Source organism: Humulus lupulus, chromosome X (genome assembly GCF_963169125.1).
Source record: "Humulus lupulus chromosome X, drHumLupu1.1, whole genome shotgun sequence".
Lineage (NCBI taxonomy): Eukaryota > Viridiplantae > Streptophyta > Magnoliopsida > Rosales > Cannabaceae > Humulus > Humulus lupulus.
This window is the reverse complement of record NC_084802.1, coordinates 35,930,694-35,938,027: the sequence shown is the minus strand read 5'-3', so window position 1 is coordinate 35,938,027 and position 7,334 is coordinate 35,930,694. Positions and strand designations below refer to the sequence as shown.

Below are 7,334 nucleotides of genomic sequence, written 5' to 3'. Positions count from 1 at the left end.
TTTCTCACATCTGAAATTTACACAGAATTACTTCACTTGGTCTCTGATTTTTAGTTTAATTAAATTGCTCATTTACATTTATTTTCATAATTAATCACTCAAATTTTCTCTTGATTTGGTTACTGAATTGTAAATTGTTATTAGTTGATATTGCACTTATTTAGTTTAAAAGTCCCTGTGGAGACGAACTTTGATACTGTATCACTGTATTACTTGTTGTCGACTGTGTATACTTGCGCATATTTTAATCGTTAGAAAATTCACAACAAGTTTTTGGCGCCGTTGCCGGGGACTTCAAAATTAAATTCTGTTTTATCAACTATTTTACAGTTTATTTTCATTGTTTTTAACCTTGTTGGTTCGGGTTGTGCAAACTCAGGTACCTACAGTGTATGAACCAGCAAGAGGACAGTGAACTTGCTCCTATTGACCCCGAGATCGAACAAACTTTCAGAAAAAGGAGAAAGGATCAAAAGGCTAAAAGCCGAGGCACTATGGCTGAACGTGTTGATGATGAGGGGGATGGCCAGCAAGTTACTAATCCCATTGTTTTGGCGGATGACAGAGCCAGAGCAATACAGGAATACGCTGCCCCCATGTTTAATGAGCTAAATCCAGGCATTGTGAGGCCAGAAATACAAGCAGCTCAATTCGAGCTCAAGCCAGTGATGTTTCAAATGCTCCAAACCATGGGGCAGTTTAGTGGGATGCCAACGGAAGATCCTCATCTCCATCTTCATTCATTTTTGGAGGTGAGCGATTCTTTCAAGCTACAAGGAGTGAGTGAAGAGGCATTGAGGCTGAAGCTATTTCCATTCTCTTTGAGGGACCGAGCTAGATCATGGCTCAACACCCTTCCTCCCGATTCCGTTACAAATTGGAATGACTTGGCTGAGAAATTTCTAAGAAAATACTTCCCTCCCACCAGAAATGCAAAGTTTAGAAGTGAGATTATGTTGTTTCAGCAGCTAGAAGATGAGTCCACTAGTGACGCATGGGAAAGATTCAAAGAGCTTTTAAGAAAATGTCCACACCACGGTATCCCACATTGTATACAAATGGAGACATTCTGCAATGGTCTCAATGCAACCTCTCGAATGGTCTTGGACGCTTCAGCCAATGGAGCCATTCTTTCCAAGTCTTACAACGAAGCATTTGAGATTTTGGAAAGGATTGCAAGTAATAACTATCAATGGTTAAACACTAGAGCTCCTACAAGTAAAAAGGTGGCGGGAGTTCTTGAAGTAGATGCATTAACGGCTCTAACAGCTCAAATGGCCTCAATGACTAACATCTTGAAGAATATGAGTTTGGGAGGAAATATTCAGCCAGCTGCTGCCATTCAAAGTGCAGAAGTATCGTGTGTGTATTGTGGGGACGGGCATACTTTTGAGAATTGCCCTTCAAATCCAGCCTCGGTTTGCTATGTGGGTAATCAGAATTTCAACCGCAACAACAACCCATATTCTAGCACTTACAATCCAGCGTGGAAGAATCATCCTAATCTGTCATGGGGGGGTCAAGGAGCAAGTTCAAGCACAGCACCAGCACAAGGAAGACAAGCATATCCACCAGGTTTTTCACAGCAGCCGAGACCTTCACAACATGTTCAAAACACCCAGCCGAATTCTTTGGAGAATCTAATGAAGGAGTATATGGCTAAGAACGATGCAGTAATACAGAGCCAAGCAGCTTCTCTTCGTAATCTTGAGATGCAGCTCGGCCAGCTAGTCAATGAAATGAAAACTAGGCCGCAAGGATCTTTGCCTAGTGATACAGAAAACCCAAGGAGAGATGGGAAAGAACACTGTAAAGCTATTCAGCTGAGGAATGGTAAAAATCTGGGAAATTCTGAGGAAATACAGGGTAGTGGAGAGCCCACTTCAATCCAAAGCGAAGGAGAGACAAGTAACAAAACTGCCCAGGAAATTGCTGAAACTGGCCCAGTTGCTACAGCAAAGGGTCAGCAAACTGCTCCAGTAAATTCTGGTCCTAAACCGCCTCTTCCATTTTCGCGGCGATTTCGCAAACAACAACAGGATGGTCAGTTCAGAAAGTTTTTGGATGTACTGAAGCAACTGCATATTAATATCCCCTTGGTCGAAGCATTGGAGCAAATGCCGAATTATGTCAAGTTCTTAAAGGATATTTTGACAAAGAAAAGGCGATTGGGGGAATTTGAGACTGTAGCTCTCATAGAAGGATGTAGCGCGATGTTGAAAAGCAAGATCCCTCCTAAGTTAAAAGATCCTGGCAGTTTCACGATTCCGTGTTCTATTGGAGGTAGAGATGTTGGAAGAGCATTATGCGATTTGGGCGCTAGCATTAACCTTATGCCTATGTCAATCTTTAAAAAGTTGGGTATTGGTGAAGCACGACCCACGACTGTTACATTACAGCTTGCCGACAGATCCATGGCTCATCCCGAGGGCAAAATCGAGGATGTTCTAGTCCAAGTTGATAAGTTTATCTTTCCGGCCGACTTCATCATTCTAGACTATGAAGCGGATAGAGAAGTGCCTATAATATTGGGTCGGCCCTTTCTTGCTACAGGGCGTACTCTCATTGATGTACAGAACGGAGAACTTACTATGCGGGTGAATGACCAACAAGTCACTTTTAGTGTATTCAAAGCCATGAAGTTTCTGGATGAAGTTGAAGAATGCTCTAGAGTTGATGTTATTGACACTTTAGTGGCTGAAAGAATCAGTAAAAGTGTGGAAAAAGCTGCTATGGGTACCCAGATTTTTGTAGATGAGGAGGATTATAGTAGTGAGGAAGAGCAGATTATTACATGGGTGGATTCTTATCAACCAGTAAAGAAATTCAATAAAGTCTTTGAAGCTCTAAATCTGCCAGAAAAGCACTTCCAGCCACCTAAACCATCTGTTGAAGAACCACCCCAGCTGGAGTTAAAGCCACTGCCAAGTCATTTAAAGTATGTGTACTTGGGCGACAATGATACTTTACCTGTGATAATATCTAGCTGTCTGGAGTCTGTTGCTGAAGAGGCATTGCTGAAATTGCTGAAGCAGCATAAAAGGGCGATTGGATGGACAATGGCTGATATTCAAGGGATTAGTCCAGCGCTATGTATGCACAAGATCTTGCTGGAATCTGATTGTACTCACTCTGTGGAGCAGCAAAGGAGGTTGAATCCAGTAATGAAGGACATGGTTAGAAAAGAAGTCATTAAGTGGCTTGATTATGGGATAATCTATCCGATTTCCGATAGCACTTGGGTTAGTCCTGTCCAATGTGTTCCGAAGAAGGGGGGTGTTACAGTAGTTACAAATGACAGCAACAAACTTATTCCTACTCGCACAGTTACTGGGTGGCGGGTTTGTATGGATTATAGAAAACTGAACAAAGCCATTAGAAAGGACCATTTCCCTTTGCCCTTCATCGACCAAATGTTGGATCGCTTGGCGGGTAAGGAGTTCTATTGTTTTCTTGACGGGTATTCTGGGTATAATCAGATATCTATCGCGCCTGAAGACCAAGAGAAGACTACTTTCACCTGCCCATACGGCGCATTCGCTTTTAGGAGGATGCCCTTTGGGTTATGTAATGCACCAGCCACATTTCAGCAGTGCATGATGGCTATTTTCTCGGATATGGCTGAGAGTATCTTGGAGATATTCATGGACGATTTCTCTGTCTATGGGGATTCTTTTGAAGTTTGCTTGGAGAATTTAGAAAAAGTCTTAAAGAGGTGTGAAGAAACTCATCTAGTGTTGAACTGGGAAAAATGCCATTTCATGGTGCAAGAGGGCATTGTATTGGGGCATAAAGTGTCTAGCAAGGGGATAGAGGTTGACAAGGCTAAACTGGAAGTTATTGAGAAACTACCAGCCCCTACCACGGTAAAAGGCATTAGAAGTTTCCTCGGCCATGCTGGCTTTTACAGGCGTTTTATAAAGGATTTTTCAAAGGTGTCCAAACCCTTATGCATCTTGCTGGAGCAAAATAAGCCTTTTGAGTTTACTGCTGACTGTAAAGAGGCATTTTTGAGATTGAAGTCAGCCCTTGTTACAGCACCAGTGATCACAGCATCCGACTGGTCGTTACCTTTTGAACTTATGTGCGACGCCAGTGACTTCGCGATTGGAGCTGTTCTTGGGCAGCGGAAGAACAAAATTTTTCATTCTATTTACTATGCAAGCAAAACATTGGTGGACGCCCAGATTAATTACACTACAACTGAAAAAGAGCTGCTGGGCGTGATTTTTGCCTTTGAAAAATTTCGATCCTATCTTGTGGGGACTAAGGTTATTGTGTACACGGACCACTCTGCTATCAAGTATTTGATAGCCAAAAAGGATTCTAAACCGAGGCTTATACGTTAGGTTCTATTGCTGCAAGAATTCGATTTAGAAATCCGAGATAGGAAAGGCACTGAAAATCAAGTAGCGGACCATTTATCAAGGCTGGAAACTCATAATAACAGCAGCAAATCAGAGGCAGAATTGCAGATTCAAGACTCCTTTCCTGATGAACAATTACTAGTTGTGGAACAAGAGCAGGTACCATGGTATGCAGACATTGTAAACTTTTTAGTTGGGGGCGTACATCCACCAGATTTCAACAAACAACAGCTAAAAAGATTCTTACATGATGCCAGATTTTATTTCTGGGATGAGCCGTACCTGTATAAGCAATGCTCAGACCATATAATGAGAAGATGTGTCTCAGCAAATGAAGTTTCCAGCATCCTAGAACACTGCCATTCAACTCCTTATGGCGGTCATTTTGGTGGGCAACGCACCGCTGCCAAAGTATTTCAGTCAGGGTACTATTGGCCTTCTATCTTTAAGGACGCCCACGATTTTGTTCAAAGATGTGATCGCTGCCAGCGAGTGGGAAATATCTCAGCAAGGAATGAAATGCCACTTAATTACATTTTGGAGGTGGAGTTGTTTGACGTATGGGGCATTGACTTCATGGGGTCTTTCCCTCAATCTTTTGGGAACCTCTACATTTTAGTGGCTGTGGACTATGTATCAAAATGGGTGGAGGCAGTAGCTAGTCCAACGAATGATGCCAAAGTAATAATGAAATTTCTGCATAAAATTGTTTTTACACGATTTGGGACGCCAAGAGCACTAATTAGTGATGAGGGGGCGCACTTTGTCAACAAAGTCTTGGCTGCCTTATTAGCTAAGTATAGTGTAAAGCATAAAATAGCCACTGCATATCATCCACAGACCAATGGGCAAGCAGAGATTTCGAACAGAGAAATTAAGGGAATTCTTGAAAAAGTGGTGCATCCCAGCAGGAAGGATTGGTCCCAACGATTAGATGATGCACTCTGGGCTTACCGTATAGCTTTTAAAACTCCTTTAGGCATGTCTCCTTATCGCCTAGTTTATGGGAAGGCATGTCATCTTCCTGTAGAATTAGAACATAAGGCATTTTGGGCGTTGAAGAAGTTAAATTTGGATCTTGTAGTTGCCGGAGAAGCAAGAAAGCTGCAGCTGAATGAACTGGACGAGATGCGGCTGTTTGCTTACGAAAATGCAAAGCTGTACAAAGAAAAGACGAAGAAATGGCATGACAGCAGGATCAAGGAAAGAGTATTTGAGAAAAATCAGCAAGTGTTACTGTTTAACTCCAGGTTGAAGCTATTTCCTAGAAAGCTTAAGTCCCGTTGGTCTGGACCATTTACTGTGATGGAAGTGTATCCATTTGGAGCTGTCCTGGTGAAAGATGAAAAATCGGGAAGAGAATTCACGGTTAACGGACGGCGGCTGAAATGTTATTTAGGTGGGGAGGTTGACAGAGAAAAGACCTCCATCAGTCTGAAGGATGCTTGAAGGAGAAAGACTATGGGTTGCCATGCATTTCTTGTGTCACACTTGGGCAACCCATGAGTGGAAGAGACAGTTGTAAATAAATAATGTATGTAACTAAGTTTGGGGTGTACTACCCCTTGAAAAAAAAAAAAAAAGAGCATAAAGAAACAGGTCAGCCAGGAGTTGATAAAGCTGGGAATAGGCTGAGAAAAGGAGTCTAGGCAGAGGCATTATTTTTCTGGAGTGGTGGATTGCTAGATCATTGCTTCAGCATTTAGCAGGGTCGCAGGAGGAAAAATGCTATGCTCTTGCATTGCTATATCAACTGGGAGCATTGTCTTCTGATCAATTTACCTCCATCTTTCCCTTCTCACGATCCTCACCTCAGCCGAATTACCCAGAGCCCACACTTTCAGCAGTCAACATCACATCACGTTCATGGTGTACTTTATATATATATATATTTATCTAAAAAAAAAAAAAAAGCATAATAATAATAAAAGCAATTACTATCTTTTACTTTGACTTTTATTATATATATATTCGTATTTCACTTTTATTATATATTACTTTTATTATATAATACTTTTCTTAAATATATTAGTATCTTACCTTTATTATATATATATATCTATATATATTTAGTGCACCCTCACTGAATCACCCAAACACCTCATCGACCACAGCCGCCTCTGCAACCCCAACCCCAGAAATCCCTCCGCCGCCACTCACGACTCATCCTCGTCGAGCCACCAGCCTCCGCAAACCACATCCCATTCGTCCATCTCATCACACCGCCGAACCCATCGGGCCCATCCCAACAGCCACCAAGCCATCCCATCGCCTTATCCATCTCACCCACCCACGGACCCAGCCCCGAAACTCTCCGCCTCTCCACCTCCAGAAAACCCACAGCCAAGCCACTTCCCTGCCATCACGCAGCGACCCAGCACAGCCGAGTGAGCCACGACCCATTCGTGTGTCTCCCCAAGTGCATCCGGCAGTCCCTACCTCAAATTTGGTCAGCCGAGAGCCATCTCTCTCCAGCACCCCTGCTCCGTGTATCCTAGTCGAGCGCCGCTTCTCTCCGCCAAGGCACTCTCGGCTCAGTGCAACCATTTGGGGTACTAGTCCTTTCTTCAGATATACATTTGTGGTTGTTGTTGCTCTTGTTGGGGGTTTTTGGTTTCTCTATTCGGGGATATTTTTGGTTTCTCTTCTTGCTGTCATCCAGAAATTTGCACTCCAGATTTCAACCATGCCAAGAACCAAGAGAGTGGCGCATAAAGTGAAGAAGAAGCCCTTCCATGAGGTGCAGAAATTCTATTGTCCAACGGCAGCGGCTAAATACAACAACCAAGTGGTTAGTCGGGGTCTGTATATTGAGAGAGGTTTGGTGGCCGAACAAGCTGGAATAGAGGAGTTACCTGAGTGGTTACGTACCACCATCAGTGATAGGCGTTAAGAGAATTTTGTGGTGCAGCCCGAGCCCGCAGTAACCGAGCTTGTCCGAGAGTTCTATGCGAACTTTCTGTCTCA

General features: G+C 43.0%; 1 non-coding gene across 1 annotated transcript; it reads right to left on the bottom strand.

Moving 5' to 3' along the window:
* Positions 1 to 935: 935 nt before the first annotated feature.
* LOC133807766 (small nucleolar RNA R71) lies at positions 936 to 1,042 on the bottom strand. Its single transcript, XR_009879660.1, has one exon. It is a non-coding gene; the product is annotated as a small nucleolar RNA R71 (small nucleolar RNA).
* Between the last annotated feature and the right edge of the window lie 6,292 nt (positions 1,043 to 7,334).